The sequence below is a fragment of the Moschus berezovskii genome, chromosome 15, assembly GCF_049115385.1.
Source record: "Moschus berezovskii isolate FMDL1 chromosome 15, NW_MosBer_1.0, whole genome shotgun sequence".
Lineage (NCBI taxonomy): Eukaryota > Metazoa > Chordata > Mammalia > Artiodactyla > Moschidae > Moschus > Moschus berezovskii.
In genome coordinates this window covers 18,327,947-18,348,565 of record NC_142474.1, presented here as the reverse complement: position 1 = coordinate 18,348,565, position 20,619 = coordinate 18,327,947, and the positions used below count along the sequence as shown (strand labels likewise).

The 20,619-nt window shown below is 51.8% G+C and overlaps 1 protein-coding gene across 6 annotated transcripts in view; it reads left to right on the top strand.

Moving 5' to 3' along the window:
- The window catches only part of EPB41L1 (erythrocyte membrane protein band 4.1 like 1), a 142,560-nt gene that overhangs the window by 58,026 nt on the left and 63,915 nt on the right, over nucleotides 1-20,619 (top strand). Inside the window, exon 1 of one of the 6 annotated variants that reach the window (XM_055436693.2) lies at nucleotides 10,984-11,234. The exons of the other annotated variants lie outside the window; for them this stretch is intronic. The gene's annotated coding sequence lies outside the window, so the exon portion shown is untranslated. Of the gene's footprint in view, nucleotides 1-10,983; nucleotides 11,235-20,619 lie in introns of those variants that run through there. 6 annotated transcript variants of the gene reach the window in all.

Genomic DNA, 20,619 nt, shown 5'->3' with positions numbered 1-20,619 from the left:
TTTGACTAGAGGGACCTTTGTTGGCAGAGTAATGTCTCTGCTTTTTAATATGCTGTCTAGGTTGGTCATAACTTTTCTTCCAAGGAAGAAGCATCTTTTAATTTCATAGCTGCTGTCACCATCTGCAGTGATTTTGGAGCCCCCCAAAATAAAGTCAGTCACTGTTTCCACTTTTCCCCATCTATTTGCCTTGAAGTGATGGGACCAGATGCCATGATCTTAGTTTTCTGAATGCTGAGTTTTAAGCCAACTTTTTCATTCTCCTCTTTCACTTTCATCGAAAGGCTCTTTAATTCTTCTCTTTCTGCCATAAGGGTGGTGTCATCTGTATATCTGAGGTTATTGATATTCCTTCTGGCAATCTTGATTCCAGCTTGAGCTTCATCCAGCCCAGCATTTCTCATAGGAGTTTATTTACTTTTTAATATTTATTTTTATTTATTTGTTTGCACTGGGTCTTAGTTGCAGCTCGTGGTATCTTCTAGTGTGGCATGCGGACGCTTAGGTGTGACATGTGGGATCTAGTTCCCTAAACAGGGATCGAACTCGGGCCCTCTGAGTTGGATGCTCAGAGTCTTAGCCACTGGATGACCAGGGAAGTCCCTGTACCAAAATAGTTTAGATGAGGTGGCCCATGGGGATTAAAAATAACATTCATTGAGAACTTACTATAGGCCAGGCACTCTTCTAAGAAAAGTACATGTATTAACTCCTTTAATCCTTATAAGATTGAGGCACAAAGGGATTAAGCACCGCTAGTAAACAGCTGAGCCAAGAGATGTAAGACATGGAGCCAGGTCTTCTGATTGTAGAACTTAGAGGCATAGTGTCTGGAACCAGGGTTGGCTCCTAGCCTCTATATGGGGATCGTGCATCAGAATCGGGAGGGAGCTGATGGAAGTACAGGCTGCTGCTCTGAACCCCCAGTTTCTGATTCAGTAGATCTGGGGTGGGACCTAAAGATTTGCACACCAAGAAGTTCCCAGGTGATGCTGCTGTTCTAGGGACCACACTTTGAGAACCATGGCTCTCTGCTTTCCTGTGTACTGATAGGAAAAACTAAGGGAATAGATGTGGTCATTTATTTATTAAAAAGATTTATTTATTTATTTTTATTTGGCTGAATCAGATCTTAGTTGCAGCATGTGGGATCTTTCATTGCAGCACACAGGCTCTCTAGTTGGGGTGTGTGGGCTCCAGAGCTTACAGACTTTAGTAGTTGCGGTGCATGGGCTTAGTTGCTCTGTGGCACGTGGGATCTTAGTTCCTCAACCAGAGATCAAAGCCTTGTCCTTTGCATTGAAAGGCAGATTCTTAACCACTGGTCCACCAAGGAAGTCCCTAAATGTGGCTATTGATCTCACCTGGATTATTGCAATGCCTGCCCTGGGTCCAGGTCTCTCTCTTACCTCTAGGTACCTACTCCAGGGACAAGTTAATCTTCATAAAGCCCAGCTCCAATCAGTCTCACCTCTGCTCAATGCCTTTTGGATTCTCTGCTGTGTGTTCCGGTGCCACCCAGTAGAACTATCTACGGTGATGGAGATGTTCTACACTGTCCAGTATGGTAACCACCATCACAGGTGGCTGTGACTTTTACATTTTTTTTCCTTTTTAATTAATTTATATGTAAATAGTCACATGTGGCTCATTGGCAGACAGTGCAGGACACCCGTTGGTGTATGCCATTTGAGGCTTCCACTGGCACTGTGTGCCCTTCCAGCCCCAGCCTCAGCCCTCGGCATCTTTTGTTCCAGGTCATTCAAGTCAGTTTCCTGGGTATTCCTGGCAGTCCAGTGATTAGGACTTGTCACTTTTACTGCCGGGGCCCAGGTTCAATCCCTGGGTGGAGAACTAAGATCCTGCAAGCCTCACGGCTCGGCCAGAAAGAAAAGATCAGCTTCCTGAGTCTACCCGGTACTTCCCAACCCTGTGCCTGCTTCAGACTCCTCTCCTCTGTCCTTGTGCCCTGTCTTTAAGATTCAATCTAAATGCCACCTCTGCCTTGAAACTTTCTTTGACACCCGCTCCCTTCTCATCTCTTTCTCCTCTGAGCTCCCAAGACACTTTCCCCCTTAATGACAACCTTTAGTATTTTAGCCTTCTGTTGCTGTTGGCTGATATTGATGTTTCCGCTCTTTCCCTAAATTTTCAGCTTCCTGAGACTTTTCTAGTGAGCCCTCGCCCCCAGCATGGGTTCTTCCAGGCACGCAGAGGCACTCAGTAAATCCTGCAGACCTTTGTCCTAGTGCCTAGGGAAAGCAGAGATGGATAACGTGCCCTTCCTGTCTTCAAGCTGCCACATGCTCTCAGGAGAGTGTGATTCGTGCCCAGAGAACCACTGAAGCCAATGGTTATTTTGGGCAGAAAGATAAAAGCCACAGAGGGCCCAGTTGGCCAGGAGAGTCCGGCAAGAGCCGCCCAAGCAGAAGGCTGTGTTTACACACACAGACGGCTTCTCTGCCCAGCCTGGCCTGGTGCGAGGAGATGGGAACATCTAGACGTGGCTGCCTGGCCATCTCATGAAGTTGGGGATTAACAGTGATGCAGTGGCTGGTCCAGTCATCTGGGGCGGATGGGTGGATGAAGAGAGGGTTGCAAACACTGCAGAGCAGTGCTAGTTTTTGGAAATCGATTTTTGGTTAGGTGGCCCTTGGTCTGGGAATGTAAGTGAAAGATAATGTTTGTGGTCTGAGCCATGGACAGCAGGTGAATTTTTGCTGGGTTTGACTTGAGGGTTTATGAGTTCAACAGTCCCTGTTGAAATGGCAAGATGGTTGAAAAAGGAAAAAAATAGTTTTCTAGTTTCAGACTCTAATATGAAGAATATTGCACATCCCCCAAATCTCTAGCATAAATTCATCTCTGGCACAAAAACATAAAAAAAACTTTATTGAGGTTATAAATGCAGAAAAGTACACAGATCATAAGTTTACACTCATTTATGAAACTACCCCCACCTCCCACCCCCAGACAGGAGATAAAATATAGCCGATCTCTCTGCAGTGAATTTGTGTTAAACCGTGTGTGCGTAGGATTAATAGTGGACAAACGGGCTGTGGAGTCAAGCACACTTCAGATTGAATCCTGGCCCCCTACCTACTAGCAATGTGACCTTGCTTACCTGCTCTGAGCTTCGGTTTCTTCCCCTGTAAAATCAGGGTGGAATATATCACCTCTGCCTTACAGAGAAGGAAGAAGTGAAGAACTGAAAATGGATGCATATTGCTAGGCACAGTGCCAGCATGTAGTGGGTCCCAAAGGCTCTCTGTGATGATGGTGTTGATTGATGGTGTCTCTGCAGCGTCTTCTGGCACAGGGGACCACAGATGCACACACAGACTTTCTTCTGCTGCCTCTCCCTGCTCCCAGCCTCAGTGTGATTCTCTCCAAGGTCTCTTCTGACTGCAAGGAATCTGTGATGCTGTGATGAGGCAAACCTCAGCTGACACTTCAAGCATCCGACGGGAGGCTGGGTGGATGTCTGAATCCAGTGGGAACGTGGCCAGACCTTTTATGTTCAGGCCCCAGGAGTATGGCTCCCAGACGTCCTAGGGGAGGGCTGACTTCCCAGGGGGAGCAGGAGTGTGGAGATCCATTAAAAATGTAGCCGAGGTGGAGTGTGGGTCAGCAGAACTCAGCCTCAGCAGGGTCCTGGCGTCCTGGGTGAACTCCTGGCTCCCTGGCCTCTGGCTCTGGCTCCCAAGAGACATACCCAATGCACCTATTTTGAGCCGAGCACTGAGTGGGGCAATTCACACATCCCTGCACTGGAGGGCAGAGCGCAGGAGAAAGGGGTGGAACCTTGAGGTCCCTTCTAGCTGGGAGCTGGGGTTGTAAAGAGGAGATCAGGAAGGACTTCCTGGAGGATGACTGAAAGTATGATCATGGGAAAGGGGAAGAGGGTCCCCCAGGCAGAGGAGGAACACGTGCAAAAGCGGAGAGGCAGGGCCCCTTGTGGCTGCGCCCTGGGGGCCCAGAACAAGTCAGTTTCACAGGGACCTGAGGATGAAGAGGCCGGTGAGACCAGGCTGTGAAAGGTGTGCAGAGTTGGGCCGAGGGTTCCAGTCGCTTTATCAGAGAACCCCTGGCTACTGAAGGTTCTTCCCGTGAGGGAGCAGGGTGGGTGCAGCTCCTCAGGGTGCACACAGTCCTTCTGACTCGCATCGCTTTGGGCCGAAGACAGTGACCAAGTGGCCAAGCCGCTAGGCTATCGCAGCCTCTGGGCTGTGCAGCTCCATGCAGGAACATGGCTGTGGGGGAGCGGAGCGGGAGGCCAAGGCAGGGGGAGGGGGAAGAGTGAGGGAAATGGGGGACAGGTGAGGGTCCCACCTTTGACAAACTGCAGTCTTATTGGAGCCATCAGAGAGCCTCGTGACAGCTGAACCCCAAATTCAGAAGTAGAGACAAGAGATGTGTTGTCCAGAAGGCTAGAGGAGGGACAGGCTGGATGGTAGAAGCAAGGCGGGGGGGTGGACTTCCTAGAGGGGAGGTGACCTCTGGAGGCTTTGAAGATACTGGCTATCTCACAGGTGTTCTCTCATGTCAGAGGAGCTTGAAGAGGTGGTGCTGACAATATCCCCACTGTGTGTGCTCAGTCACTTCAGTCGTATCCGACTCTGTGACACTGTGGACTGTAGCCCGCCAGGCTCCTCTGTCCTTGGGATTCTCCAGGCAAGAATACTAGAGTGGGTTACCATTTCCTCCTCCAGGGGATTTTCCCCACCCAGGGATCGAACCTGGGTCTCCTGCATTGCAGGCAGATTCTTTACCACCGAGCCATTGGGGAAACCCCATTGTACAGAGGTGGAAACTGAGGCTTAGAGAGGTTTGAGCCCTGCCCAAGGTCACACAGCTCCTGTGCTATTAATGAACCTCCTCTGTCCCTCCCCCGACCTCTCCCCAGAGGTAACCTTTGCCCCCAGGCTCTTCAACACTGTCACAGTAAGGATGGAAAAGTGCTTTGCACTGTGCGACCCTCCATATAGCTTCATCATTGCATGTCAGAACATGACCTAATGCAGGAATGTGTGGTTCCCACAGTCTGGGCTGGAAGGTTTGAGAGGATGGTGAGGTCTCTGGAGACAGCAGTTCTTCAAGAGATTTCTTGGGGGAGACTGAAGGAGCGGCAGTAGGGGCAGCTGGAGCCAGGAGGTCCCTGCCAGATGGGTATTGCTGCCCATCCACCCGGACTGCTCCCCACCCCCAGACACAGCTGCCCTGCAGTGCCTTCCAGAGCACGCCCGGGATCAGCAAGAACAGCCTCGTCAGGCAGAACTTCCCAGGCCCTTCGACCACGCTGCTCTGGAAAGTCTGGCTCTGGTAATTTCCTCTATAAACTGGCCCCACTCTCAGCTGCCTGGGGCTTCATTCAGCTCAGCTCACCCAGGTCCTTGGGGCTTCCCAGGTGGCGCTAGCAGTAAAGAACCCACCTGCCCATGCAGGAGACATAAGAGACACAGGTTCGATCCGTAGGTCGGGAAGATCCCCTGGAGGAGGGCATGGGAACCCACTCCAGTATTCTTGCTTGGAGAATCCCATGGACAGAGGAGCCAGGTGGGCTATAGTCCATGAGGTCGCAAAGAGTCAGACATGTCTTAGCACGCACCCAGGCCCTGCTGCCCTCCTGCCCTGGCACATACCTTTCTCCCTAAGACCGTGTCTTTTACTCACTTTCGTTTAGGCATCCCCTCCCACAGGAACCCTTTTCTGAGGTCCATGGGCTGGGTTAGGACTTCAGAGAATCTAAACGGGTGCTGACCAAAAGAAATCTGTGAGCCACACGTGTTCGCCACATATGTGATTTTATTTATTTCTTATTTTCAGTCAGTTCAGTTCAGTTCAATCACTCAGTCGTGTCTGACTCTTTGCGACCCCATGAATCGCAGCACGCCAGGCCTCCCGGTCCATCACCAACTCCCGGAGTTTACTCAAACTCATGTCCATCGAGTCGGTGATGCCATCCAGCCATCTCATCCTCTGTCATCCCCTTCTCCTCCTGCCCCCAATCCCTTCCAGAATCAGGGTCTTTTCCAATAAGTCAACTCTTCGCATGAGGTGGCCAAAGTATTGGAGTTTCAGCTTCAGCATCAGTCCTTCCTTATTTTAAAATTTATTTATTTATTTACTTGGCTGTGCTGGGTCTTCATTGCCGTGCATGGACTTTCTCTAGTTGAGGTGAGTAGAGACTACTCTCTAATTGTGGTACGTGAGCTTCTCATTGAGGTGGCTTCTCTAGTTGTGGAGCTCTGGCTCTAGAGCATGGGCTCAGTAGTTGTAGAGTCTTGGAATTTTCCTGGACCAGGGATCAAACCAGTGTCCCCTGCATTGGCAGGTGGATTCTTAACCATTTGACCACCAGTGATGTCCCATTTGTGATTTTAAATTTTCTAATAGCCACATGAAAAAAAAAAAAGCAAAAAGAGACAGATAAAATTATTCTAATGATATATTTTATTTAACTGAATACATCCAAAATATCATTGCAATACAAAAGTTATTAAGGAGATATAGGACATTTCTTTGATTAAATCTTCAAAATCTAGTGTGGATTTTACACTTACAGCACATCTCAATGTGCACGAGCCACATTTCAAGTGCTCAGAAGCCATATGTGAATAGTAGCTAGCTCATAGGTCAGCAGAGCCCTAGAGGCAGGGAGCAAAACATAATGGTTGAAGCTCAGCTCTCGGCCTTGGACAGACCTGGCAGACACATCCTGGCCCTGCCATTTATTAGCTGGGTGAACTTTGGGAAGTCGTTAACCTCAAGGCTCAGAGACTCCTGCTATGAAAAGAGTTAATAATTTCAATGCCAGAGAATTGTTGTAAGGATTAAACAAATGAATGTGTGACCGGTGCCAGGCACAGATCAAGTACTCAGAAAGCAGTGGTGATTCATCTTACAACACCCTCTGATGTGCTGGTTTAGGTACCATTCTCTGCTGCTGGACTGACAGTGAATTCCAGGACAGAGGCTACCCAGTTCCTCTTGCTCTCCTGAGGCTCAGCGTGTACATCACTGTTCGCTAAATGAAAGATGAAATCCTTACACTAGCAGCGCCCACCACCTCACCCTGCCCACCCAGGAATCCAGGGGCCCTTGGTGACTGGGAGTCACGAGACCATTGCCTCCAATGGGGTGACCTTGGCACGTTGCCACTTATCTCTAAGCCTTGGATTCCGCATTCAAACAATAAAAGGTGTGGGGCGGGAGGGACCCTACCTGAGTATTTGGTTTGGCCTCTGCCCCACTAGTGGGCTTGGGCGGGCTGTAGCGGACACCTTGTGCTTTTGCTTTCCCAGCCAGGGGTGCGAGTCACTTTCATGCTGTTCCTGTATCCCAGCACTTTCCCACTGTCAAGTTCCCTCCAGTTACAATTTCAGAAGAAAGACTTTCTGGGAATTCCCTGGTGGTCCAATAGTTTGGATGCCAGGCTTTCACTGCCAAGGGCCCGTGTTCAATCCCTGATTGGGAAACGAAGATCCCACAAGCCATGCAGCATGGCCTTAAAGAAAAAAAAGAGACAAAAAAAATAAGAAGAAAGACTTTCTCCTACCTCCCCAGCAGCCCAGAGAGGGGTGACCTTCTCTTCCGCTGACCTCTGCTGACCTTCCATCAGAGCCACTGAAGGAGTAAAGCAGGAAGCATTTCTGCCTGTTTATAGGGAATTAACTGGGGCTCAGAAGATCAAATCATCTACCTGAGTAACATAGAAAGAAGTAACAGAGCCAGAGCTGGAAGCAGAATTCAGAAGAGCCCCTCTTTATTGAGGGAGGGGGGTGAGGTGAGGCTTCTTTCCCTCCGCCTGGGTTCCTCGCATTTCTCCAAGGTTTAGTTCTCGGTTCGGTCTTGGTCCTGTGTTTCGGTTTCCCTGTCCTGGGAATGAAGGAAGGCAAGGAACTGGGGTAGTGATTTCAACTGATGTCTGTAGGGGGCTGTTTGTTCTTCTGAGAGTGCCCTCACCCCAATCAGATTTCTCTGGAAAAGGTTATTGTGGGGTGAAGTGGAAAGTGTCTGGTCCAGAAAATCAGTGTTACTTGGCAAGTGTGAACTTGGACAAGTCACTCACTGCTCTGGGCCTCAAATGGCCTGTTTATAAAATGAGAGGGTGACAGTGTGTCACAGGACGTGAGGATGACTTCTGAAAGTACTTTGCAAACTGGAAAGTTCTAATAGAAACAAGAGTCTCTTGGACAGCAAGGAGATCAAACCAGTCAATCCTAATGTAAATCAACCCTGAATATTCATTGGAAGGACTGTTGCTGCAACTGAAGCTCCAATACTTTGGTCACTTGATGTGAAGAACTGACTCATTGGAAAAGACCCTGATGGTGGGAAAGGTTGAAGGCAGGAAGAGAAGGGGATGACAGAGGAGGAGATGGTTGGATAGCATCATCGACTGATTGGACATGAGTTTGAGCAAACTCTGGGAGATGGTGAAAGACAGGGAAGCCTGGTGTGCTGCAGTCTATGGGATCACAAGAGTCAGACATGATTTAGCGACTGAACAACAACAAATAGAAATGTTAGAGACTTCCCTGATAGTCCAGTGGCTAAGACTCCACACTGTCAATGCAAGGGGCCCAGGTTCAATCCCTGGTCAGGGAACTAGATCCTACATGCAGCAAATAAGACCTACTGCAGTCAGATAAATCAATATTGTTTTAAAAGTTTTTTAAAAAGTTAGTCAATAGTTATAAAGAATAATAATGATAGCAGCAGAAGAAGCCCAGTTTTCTGTGTGGTCCCACTGACTTGAAGGGAATCAGCTCTTTGGGTTTAAATCCAGAGTCATATCTGGGAATGTTCTGCCTTGGTCTTTGGAATGTAGCCTGGATTCTTCTGGGAAAGTGAGAGGCTCCATCTAGCTGAGGAGGATGGGAAAGTGGCCCTGCCCCAGGGGAGCGGAGGGGAGGGCAAGGCTTCTTCCTGGGGAAAGAAAGGAACGGGAGGAGGGTCGAGGGAAGGAGAGTTGAACTGGGAGGAACAGAGGGCTCTGGCCTGGCCAGGCAGTGCCATCTGGGCAGCTGGGTCTGGCCCACGGGAGCCCAGGGTTGGGGAGGGCAGCAAGCAGAGGAGGCTGAGTGTCAATTTGGAAGGAAAATATTTGCAGTAAGCAGTCAGAAAAAATCTCTTAGCAGATGTGTCTATCAAACAACAAATTCATCTGGTGTAACTCCTGTTTTACTGGTCCTTTTACGCGTTCATTTGAGTAAATGTGGTGAACTGAACTCAAGCAGAGCGCCCTAGTGTGGAAAAGTGACTTGCCCAAGGCCACACCCCCCGAGGGCCTGGGGAGGTCCTGGGAAGAACTGACTCTGGGAGGCTGGGGATTGAAAAGTCCACAGACAAAAGAGGACATCTGTAGGGAAGTTCGCCCAGCAGGACTCCAGTCCTTCTGGGAGTTGGCCCCATGCTGGTTTGTGCATCTTCACGTCTCCTGTCTGGAGGGAGGGAGTGTTCTGAGGAGCTGGTTTCCTTCAGCTCTCTGCTCTCTGACTACTCCTGAGCCTAGGGGCAGCAGAGAGAGTGGAGGCACCGGAAGCTGTGTCTTGGGAACATCTGGTGAAAGAGCTGGTGATGTTTAACTTGGAGAAGAGAAGGCTTGGTTTGGGGGTGGGGAGAAGGGACACGCTTGACTGGGGAGAGGGGCATAGCTTCTTTCCGTGGAGGATCTAGGGTTGATAATAGAACCTGGGGTAGGAGGTCACCCTGATGGCGCATCTGCCTTGGGAGAGAGGAGTGGACGGAAGGATCTGCCTGTCTCTGGAGTGTGGGAGTGCAGATGGATCCTGGTGAGGTGGACACTAAGGGATGCAGCCCATTGGTGAGGTGGACACTGAAGGAAATGCAGCCTGGGAGGCGGGGAGGGTGTGGAGGCTCGATTCTCACGTGGGTGACATCCCAGCTTTGAACCTCCTGTTTCCAGTGTGGTGGATTCTGCAGCACCTAGAACAGTGGCTGGCATGCAGTAGGCACTCAGGAATGGTTTGAAGAATGAAAGAATTTGTATGTGTATGCCTGGGGTGGTGGCGGGTCAGGGAGCAGGGGTCGTGTGGGCTGCAAATGTGGACTGGTCGGCAGAAATCTCAGGGGATCATGGTGTGGAGACAGGTACATCCAGCTCTTTCTTTCATTGGCAAAGTGAGGCCCAGAGCAGGAGAGCCATGTGCCCAAAGGTACTGGTTGACACGTGACAGGGCTGGAGGGCTGGACTGGAACCCAAGCTGTTGGGGGTTCTCCTCTGTGGGTCTGGTAAGGTGGTCTGGACGGCCTTCTGAGTTTTAACAGTGTGGCTGGAGGGGAGGAGCCAGGCTTCACTTGGTTTTGAGCCAGGACCTCGGTGCTGCAGGCCCTCTGGCCAGCCCCCAAGCCCACCTTCCTGGAGCCTGGATGCCTACGCGGCACCTCCAGAAACAGCTGTACACCGGCCAGGCCCCACCGTTACACGGCCATTTGTCACCGAAGCTCATAGGAGCAAATGCACACGTACACACACTCAGAGACACATGGGACCCCCGGGAGACGTTTGCGATACCGCCCCCGTGGTGGAGGAGGAGCGCTGGCTCCGGGGAAGTTCTGCCCCGCGCAGAGCTGCCGGGGAGGGGAGGTGAGGGTATCCGGCCGCGCTCGGTGGGCCGAGGCTGAGTCACCCGCTCTGAGTCAGGGAGCCTCTCCCCTTCCTCCCCCACTCCCCTCTCCCTCTCTCCCTGCCGAGCCCCCGCGCGAGGGGACCGGAGGCTGGCCCAGGCCAGGGTGGGAGCCGCGGAGCCCCAGGACTGGGCGCCCGTGGCACAGTCCCGCCGGGGTCCCGGGGTCCTGCCCGATGTGACGGCGCCCCGGAGGAGGTGGCCTGGGAGCCTGCGGGCGCGGGAGAGCGGCGAGAGGGAGAGGGAGACCGGCGGGGAGGAGGCGGAGGCAGGGGCCGGGCCGCCGCGAGGGAGCAGGCGGGCGCGCGGCGGCGGCCCCCGGGCTGCGCGCGGAGGCCGGGCGGGGCGGGGGCGGGCCGCGCGGCGGGCGCCAGGCCCGGGGCTGTGGGCACTGTGCCCAGCCCCCGGCGCACGCCGAGCCTCCGCCGCCGCTGCTGCTGCAGTCGGCATCCATCAGCGGGCGGGGGTGTCGCGGAACAGGCTGCTCCGCAGAGCCCGCCCCGCCCCGCGGCCTGCCGGCTCGCAGGAGCCGAGGGGGCGCCCCCCGCCCCGTGCGCCCGAGATGGGGACCCCCAGGCCCAGGTAGGCACGTGCCGGCGATCAGGTGGCACAGGGGGGCGTGGGTGGGTTTGGGTGGGGGTGGGCCGGGGGCTCGTTACCCGGAGGCCCAGCCTCCAGCCCTGGGGGAGGACGGAGAGTGGGGTCAGACCGGCAGGAACTGAGTTTGCAGGCTGTCGGCCCTCCGGCCAGTGTGGGGGCGGTCCTCGCTGGTCCTCCCGACCTCCCGGGTCGGCAGCCTCCCGGGAGAGAGAGGTGGGCAGGCGGGGAGCTGAGGCTTGCTGTAAGGATGAACGTTTGCTGGGTGGGCGCCGGACTGGCCCACTCCTGTTCTCCATTCTCTGAGACCACTCCTGCCGCCTCAGAGGAGGCCCAGAGCCCTCTGGATATTTCCTCCGGGCTTCAGACGCCGCGTGAGAGTCGCTTGACTGGAGCCTGGGTTGCTGGGGAGCTCTGGTCCTCACTCATCCTCTGGTTGCAGACCTTCCTCCACTCTGGCTCATTCCCCGTCCTACCTCCCTTCCATGTCTCCCAAAGCTAGGGGGATAGAACTTGACTCTAGGACCAGGGGCTTGCTGGCCTGGCACTGACACGTTAGAGGGAGGGGACTTGTGCATCCCAGTTGTGCCTTCTCACTTGGGGGACGTCCAAGGGCCCGTGAGGCTGGGATCTTGGGGGACAGGCATGGTATGTCGCTGTGGGGGGCTGGGGGTGCAAGTGACTGCAACCACCAGGGTGCTTATAAGATCTAAGGCCACTGTCTGGCAGAGGTATGACTTAGGAGCCTGGACAAGGACTCGGAAGGAGTTCTGAGGATACTGGTCTCCTTTGTGGCTGTCGGTTGTGGTCCTTGCCCACCTCCTTCCCCGCACTCACCCCCGCCACCCCCCGCAAGCTCTGAGAATACCTTGATGGGAGAAAGACACTACCGTTTGTTCCTGCCATCACTTCATATCTCCTCCTCTGTACCCAGAGGTGGGAGTGTAAGAGGGCTAGGTTTATAACCTCTCCAGGGCTGGATGGGGTTACAGCTGCTTCGTCTCTCCCAGCATTAGGAGTCTTCCAGATTCAGTAGCCACCAGGCCAGGCTGAAGGCTCGGGACCTCGAATGATACCCCTGGAGGAAGTGGGGCTGTCTGTCCCGGGCAAGGGTGTGGAGGACAGAGGCGACTGTGTACCCGCCTGCCCACCCGTTCCTTCATATGGAGCCTGCGGCAGAGGCAGCCTGTGCCAGCCTCCTCTCTGAGCTGCCGTGGCCCAGGGAGGCTCTGCCAGTTCCGTGCAGGGATGAAGCTGGCTTCCACTGGCCAGTCTGAGGTCATGCCTACCGGTGACCCCGTGTGCTGTATTTGTGTGTGGGCAGAGCATGGCTCCTAAGGGGCCCCTCGAAGCAGTCCTGGAGGAGATCAGTGCAAGGGGCCTATTCCCATTAAAACCCTGCCTGGGTCATGTGCAGTTCCCTGAGCCGGAGTCCAGTGAGCTTCATGGAGAGCTGCTTCCCAGAACCGGCATGAGAGCCATGCCTGGTCCTGGAGGGCTCACTCAGGAAATACTGAAACGTTGACTGAGGCCTCAAAAGGAGGAGTGACTTGTCCAAGGTCACAGACAAATGGGTGTGAGAGCCAGGACTAAGGTACCCATATCCTCTAACGGGTTTGGGGTTCTTGTAGCCCAAATGCCTGCCTTCCTATTGCCGTGGCCGTTCCATACACAGGAAGGACTCTGATGGGCTGGCGTTATAGCCTGGAGCCTGAGTCTGCCTTCTAGAGGGGAACTTACATTGATCTCCCAGCCCTTGACCCCAAAAGGTGAGAAGGCAAGGCCAGGCTGCCTCAGCTGACAGGCTTCCTTGTCCCAGTTAAGGGGCAAGGGCTGAGGCATAGTCGGCCTGGAGCCCTAGTCTCTCTTGGAAGTATCCAGAGCCAAGAGGATGCTGGGTGGCCAGGTGTGTTCTGGGCCTGAGCCCCCAGGAGCAGTGGAGAGGGTCTCCCACCTAGGCTGCTGAGGAGGGAGGGGCCTCTGTGTTGCTCCAGCTCTGTTGTCCGGGTGAGCCTGCCTGGGCTTCTGTGCCCCCATTTATTAAAAGCGTATAATAATCGCCACCTGGAGTAATACCAGTGATTATAAAATCAGAATGAGGACATTGAATACTTACTGTATGCTTTGCATTATCTCCCAACAACCCTGACAGGTAGGTGCTATTATTATCCTTTTTACACCTGACTAAGGCTCAGAGAGGAAACGGTAACCCACTCCAGTATTCTTGCCTGGAGAATCCCATGGACGGAGAAGCCTGGTAGGCTACAGTCCACGGGGTTGCAAGGAGTCGGACACGACTGAGCAACAGAATGGAATGGATGGAAGGCTCAGAGAGGTTGTGTCACCTGCCTAAGGTTGCACAGCTGGAAAGAGTGTGACTGAGTCCGGAGTATCTCTCTTTACCTTGGCATTGTACCTGGAGCAAGGTCTGGGAGTACCAGGTTGGTGTCCAGCAGAGCCAGAGAACTGATGTGCCAGGGCTGGTCCTGGTGGAGAGTTCAAGGGTGGGTTGGGTTTTGTGAGGCAAGGGTGGCTCTGGGGCCCGAGTGCTCCTGGGGTCCTGAGGGGTAGGGGGCAGAAAGACACTGGCTGGAAGCCTGAGAGAGGGACTGACCATGGCTTTCTGCTTCCTGGCCAGGATCCCCCAGCAGTGAGGATGCTCTGGACTCCGTGCTCCCATTGGCTGCAGGGGAAGCCTGGTTGGCTCTAAGGCTGGCCGGCCCTGACACTCACCCCTGCCACACTAGACAGGAACCCGGTGACCAGAACATACAAAGGGGGGAATGCGGGTGCACCAGCTGGGACTGTGAGAAGGAGGCCTGGTGGGGAGGGGACTTGTGCATGGGTAGGCGGGGAGGGGTGGGAGCAGGCTGGAACCGCTTCCTCTGTGGGTGGGAGGCTTGTGGGTAAGAATAGTAGCAGCCAACATTTATCGAGCATTTACTACATGCCAGGCACCCGTTTTAAGGGCTTAACTGTGCCACTCATACAATCTTCACAAGCCCTTTGAGGCAAAAATCCTTCTTCCTCCCATTTTACAGATGAAGGGAACTGAGGCTTAGCAAGGGAAAGACAGTTGCTCAAGGTCACACAGCTCGGTCGTGGGGGAGCCAGGATTCAAATCCAGGCAGTGTGAGGTGGAGCCACTTTCCCCATGGCCATGCCAGCAGCCCAGAGTTTCTTTTCAGAGGTCATACTCTGTTTTGTTCAATTTGAAAAATATCCTCTGAGTACCTGCTGCCGATCCTATACGGCCTCTGGCGAAGCATCCTTGTTCTCCCTGGGCGCCCAGAGTGGTCTGGAGAGATATAGACATGGCACAAGGAAGGCGAAGGATGAGCTATTGCCTCTGTAGGCTCTGATTCCTATTCTGGTGACCAGAGAAAGCTTCAAGGAGATTGCAGCCTTGGCACTGGGCACCAAAAGCCAAGTGGAATTTTGATAGCTGTGGGGGGAAGGGCACCCCCTCTCCTGGGTCAGAGGGAAGGGAAATTTGGATGGGTTTGAAGAGCGGGTGGTCTGGTGTGCCTGCAGCAGATGGTGCAGGGGGCTGGGGGCGCTGGGAGGTGACTCAGAAAATCAGCTTGTCTTTGGGGCTTTGGCAAAACTCTGGAATCTGCCAGGCCTGAGCTCTAGTCGCAGCTCCACTGTGTCCTAGCCATGTGCCCTTGGGCTCTCACTTAGCTGATCTGAGCCTCAGTTTCCTCATCTGTAAAGTGTGGCCAAGCGTGCCTGTCTCAAGGAGACCACTTTAGGGTTGTTACGTAAAGAACCTAGTGTGGTGCTGGCATGCCACAGGGACTCGGCTAACATCACTTTCCTCCCCAGGAGCCTGGAGGCTCCAGGAACCTTTGCGGGTATTTGATCTGCATGGGGCCTGCACTGGGGCAGGACAGAACTGGGTCTGGGAAGGTCCCTTTTGTAAGAACCACGAGGAAGGGACGGGCTCAGCTTTGCAGGAAAGACATCGGCCCTCTGGACCTGGAGGGCTGGGGAGGGAAGGAGATTGAAACCACACTAAGCTGTCCCCTCGGATGGTTGCGGGAGGAGCAGCTTAGGGTGGGGAAGGCCATGGGGTGGGGGAAGGGCATGAATTTGGTTTGCAGCTTCAGAAGTTTAAGATGAAGGACTCATCTCCCTTCAGTCATTCTGAAGGTTGTGCAGCGTCGTCTTTGTGCATCTGGCTTTTTTTTTCCCTTTTGCATAATTTCCTTTGGATGAATCCGCATCAGAGCTTCTTCCATAATAGCAGCAAATTGGGACTAAGTGCCCAACAATAGGGGAATGATTGAGAGCATTTTGGAACATCCAGTGGATAAAATAATATGCAGCCGTGAACAGCCACAGAAATACTTACCCTCGAAGCGTATGGAGCTGTGCACTCATCAGGTTTCTTGGCATCTTTTCTTCATTTCATTTCATGTCGCTGTGACAGCGGCGGACAGGGGTTAGAGCCTTCCCGCGCATGAGGAGATTCAGGCTAGGCTGTCATCTCTTGGAGGGCAGTGTTCATGTTTTATTCATTGTTCTGTCCTCAGCGCGTGGCTGAGTGGTTTGCAAATGCTTGTCTGCTGAAAATATTAATGGAGTGGACACAGCGGACGCAAGTGACTTGTCCAAGGTCATGCAGGTAGGAAGAGCAGGACCAGGGTCTTCTCATCCCTACTTGGCACATTCTTGTCACTTACCGCTCAGGATCTGGGAGGGGAGTAGGATAGAGAGGCGCACAGCGAGGACTGGAGACAGACCAGGGCATAGGTTTCATTTCTATCCTTACTGACTGTGAGGACTTGGCAAGTCAGTTCATCTTCTTAAGCCTCGATTTCTCCATCTGAAATATGGATAATCCAAGTACCTGTTTTTAAGCTTGTCCTCAAGATTAAATGATTTCAGGTATGTAAGACCCTCAGCATAGGAACTAGCCCACAGAGAAGTGCCCAAGAATGTTAGCTGTGATGATAATGACGATATTATACTGTGGAAGTATTTCTGATGCAGTTAATGTTTTTTTTTTTTTGGCCGTGCCGTGTGGCATGTGGGATCTTAGTTCCCCAATTAGGGATCGAACCCACCCCTCCTGCAGTGGAAGCTTGGAGTCTTAACCACTGGACTGCCAGGAAGGTCCCCTGATACAATTTAATGTTAAATGGAAAAAACTCCCAAACTATGAGCACGCAGATTAAAATGATATAAAATTAGGTCTGACCTAAGTACAGATTGGAAGAAAACGGGTAGAAATAGCATTACAGCAGGTACTATGGGAAATGAATGACTGACCCAGACAAACCTTTTTAAAAATATTTACTTTTTCTTGTTTTAATTACAAAAGAATTATGTGAAAAATCCTAATCATTCAGAAGCATACTCTCTTCTTGTTTTCCCAACCAAAATCCTTCTCTCGAGAGGTAGCCAATGACAACAGGATGGTGCCTAGAATTTTTTGTATGCCTACATAAACAATAAGCATACAAACCAGAATGGGACCATAAATTGCATTACTGTTTTACGAAGTTAGATTTTTTTCATTCTATATGCCAATATATTTCTGTGTCAGTGCATCTAAACCCCATCCCCAAAATGTTCACACTAGATATGTAATACTTTTGTAATTCCTTTTTCACAGGATAAATCCTAGTTCATTTGGCCATCATCAGGAGTCGTTTCCAATTTTACTCTATTCTAAATAACGCTGACCATGAACTCTCATAGTGTTTAAACAAGAAAATCAAGTGAGAGAGATTCAGAAACTGTGAGATTGCGCAGGGTTGCTGGGGAGGGTTCCCTTTTTCTCTGGGCTTCTTTCCGCTCCTCACCTGCCTTCTCAGCGGAGCCCCAAGGGGCAAGGACACTGATCCAAAGCCCATGTTTGTTACTGCAGTTCCCCGCTCCCTCTCACCAACTGCTGATCGATGAGGTCCAAGCAAAGTGATGATAAAAGGATCCTTTAGATTGTAAAGCACCCGGCACGTGGGAGGGGTTGATACTGCTGTTATTATTTCTACATCCAGAGCAACAGTAGCTTTGGTTACATGGTTGACAGCAAGTGAGATGTAGCAGGTTTGAGGGGGAGGAGAATGGAGCCGTGAGCCTTCAGACCTGGGTCCGAGCCCCTGCTCGACTTGAACTGACAGGCCATGTGACCTTGGCCAGCCCCGCCTGCTGGGGGAATAAACCCACCCATCTCATGTGGCCCTGGTGGAGCTCAAAGGTGACAAAGCCCGGAAGACAGCCAGCTCATGGTCCGACTCTCAGAGGATGTCCCGCTCCAGGGAGGTCTCCTCTGCCTCTGCAGTCATCTGTGTGGACCAAGCAGGAGGCTTTTCCCCTTTCTGATGCCGTTTACTCTGCAGTTTGGGCATATCACGTGGTCCCTGGCCTACAATGGCACATCAGTTTGTGACTCCGCGGTGGCACGTGAGACCTTTGGGCAAGAAGCCAGTGCTGACGGGTGGCAGCCTCTTCACATGGCTTGATTTTATTTAATGCGGTGCCCATGGGTACCGCCGGCCTCTGACAAATTGCTGTCTCCGCCCTGCAGCGCAGGAATGACTGTGGGCCCAGCTCCTGTTTCTACCCCTCAGGCTCCATCAGAGGCCTGGCTGGGAGGGCGGCATAGTCCCCCCCTCCCTCCTTAAGGGCAGTCATTTCATTCATGTCCACCTGGAGATTGTCACTCAAGGAAGTGAATGTTCTGTACTGGGGAGATCCCAATGGGAGTTAACATCATCCCCAGAGGGAGAAGAATAAATCTTAATAACCTCTCTTTCTCTCACTGTATTTTTTCTTTTAATTCTTTTCTTTTTCTTTTCTGACTCCAGGCTCATAGTCGGAAAATGGTGTAACACAGAGAACCCCCTAAAAAGCCAAAAAAAACAGAAGTCTGTAATTTCTGCCCTTGTTAACCTTTGAGCCTTTAGACGATGAGAATTTCTAATATTTCTTGAGTACTCACTGTGGGCTTTGGCTTGTAAGTGCTTTACGAGCCAAATTCAGTTTGGTCTAATTCAGTTTTCTCAGTGAACCTAGTAAGTGGGTAAGATTATCATCGTGGTTTTACAGATGAAGACACTGAGGCCCAGTGAGATTAAGGGGGAACGCGAGGCCTCCTGGTCGCCTAGTCTGTCCTTAACCATTAGACCATACTGCCTCTTTCCAGTTTCTCCTCCCCTCTCTAGTTCGTGTGTCTATTTGGTGTCAGCTGGTGGATCAGTCATAGTGGCGCTAGTGGTAAAGAACCTGCCTGCCTGCAGGAGACATGAGAGACTCAGGTTCGATCCCTAGGTCAGGAAGATCCCCCGGAGAAGGAAGAAACGGCAGCCCACTCCAATATTCTTGTCTGGAGAATCCCATGGACAGAGGAGCCTGGCGGGCTACAGTCCATTGGGTCGCAAAAGAGTCAGACGTGCCTGAAGCGGCTCAGCACACAGCATGGTGTATCAGTCAGATTCTGGCAGAAAACAGAATTCCACTCAGATGTTTTAACTTGGAGATGTTAAGAAAGCTGTGGGCAGGGTTAAGGGAACCCACAGGGGGGACCCACAAGCTCACGGTGACAGAAACTATTACCTCCCTTCGGCCTGAGGGAGGGAATAGTGTTACTGGGCTTGTGCAAGGAGCTGTCACAGAGCCACTCAGCCACCACTGGAGCCACAGGGAGGGCGACTGGGGAGTACACCCCTCTCTGCTTCCACTCTCTGACTTCCTGCCACTGCCTCCCATTGACCAAGGCAACCAGAGGTCGGCAGGCAAAGGAGTTCAAAGGACAGTCCAAGAGCTCAGCCTCCTGGCCCTTTGATTGGGACATGGTTCTGGGGCTGCAAATGGGGATCAGCAGCCCAGGAATTGGTCCTAGGGGGGTGGGAAAGATGTGCTCCGTGACTTCCCCAAAAGAAAGGATGATCTTGGTAACCGTGATCATTGAAAACATCTTTCAGAACAGAAGACTGTCACTTTCTGCCTAGCGTTCTCTTTGTTTTGGCGTTTTCCACACCCTGTTCCTTCTTCCTCTCTCCACTCCTTCCTACTGTGAGTTCCTGCCTGGTTCAGAATTCCCACAAACGTCTGGACAGAAGTTGTCAGTGTCTCAGATTTAGAAGACAGCCTTCGTGGCTGGGGAGTGATTGTTCATGACCGTGGATACTTGTGGCTGTGTGTGCCCTCACGCTGTTCCACTGCAGTGCATAGGTATGCAAAGACACGCTTCCGGGATACATGTCGTAAACATCTGTGATACACGCTCCCTTGTCTTTAGCGTGACTGTAACTTTTGCATTTCAAAGTCCTTTTGTTCTCTAAAACATCCTTTTTCTCTACATGGCCCTGCTCTGAAGTGAGCGATTAGGGCCTCTCCTCCCTGTTTAAAAGATGGAGAAACTGATGCTCACAAAGGGGAGGTGACTTGCCCAAGACCGATCAAATAGGAAGTGGCAGAACTGAAACAAGAAATGGTGGTCCTGATTCTAACTTCAGCTCTTCTCAGTGTATTTGCCTTTTAATCTTGGGAAGTTATCCTTAGCCAGTTTTACCCCTGGGAGAAATTAGTACAGACGAGCCCCCTGAGGCTGCTGGAATGTCATGGAGTGAGACGGACTTCGGAGTCAGAGAGTCTTGGCACAGCCTTATGACCTTGGGCAAATCGGTAGGCGTCTTTGGGCCCGGGTGTCCTCATCAGTCAAATAAGGATGATAATATCAGGAGTTTGGATGGAAAAGTCAGCTGCTTAAGATCTGATAAGTTGTCAGGACAGGCTGGCTGGCTGGTAGCCAGGAAGGCTCCTGAGGTGAGTGCAGCCCAGATCTTCTGGCTTGTCTCATTGCTGTTCCGTCCACCCATCACCCATGTGTTTTTCCATCTACCCATCTGACCCCAGGCTCCGTGGGTTTGAATTCTGACACTGCTGTTTACTAGCTGCGTGATCTTGGGCCAGTTAGTTCACTTCTCAGTGCTTTAGTTCCTTCTTTTGTAAAATGGAGATATTGAGAGTACCTATTATGGGTTATTATGAAGATTAAATGATGTAAAATGCTTAGATCAGGGCCTGGTAAATAGCAAACTCTATAAATGTTAGCTTTGTCATTGTCATTTATCAAGAACTGCTCTAAACCCTGGGGAAAATGGCAAATGAGACAGATAAAGGTTTTTTTGTTGTCTTTTGGCCATTCTGCACAGCTGTGGGATCTTAGTTCCCTGACCAGGCCCAGGCCCCCTGCGGTGGATGCACAGGAGTCCTAACCACTGGACCACCACGGAATTTCCAAGACATAAAGTTTTGTCTTTGTGAAGTTTATATTCTAGAGGAGGAGTAGAAACAATTTGTGAACTTATAAAGAAACACATGCTTGCTTCATGGGAATAAAGTTTCTTTTTGATGG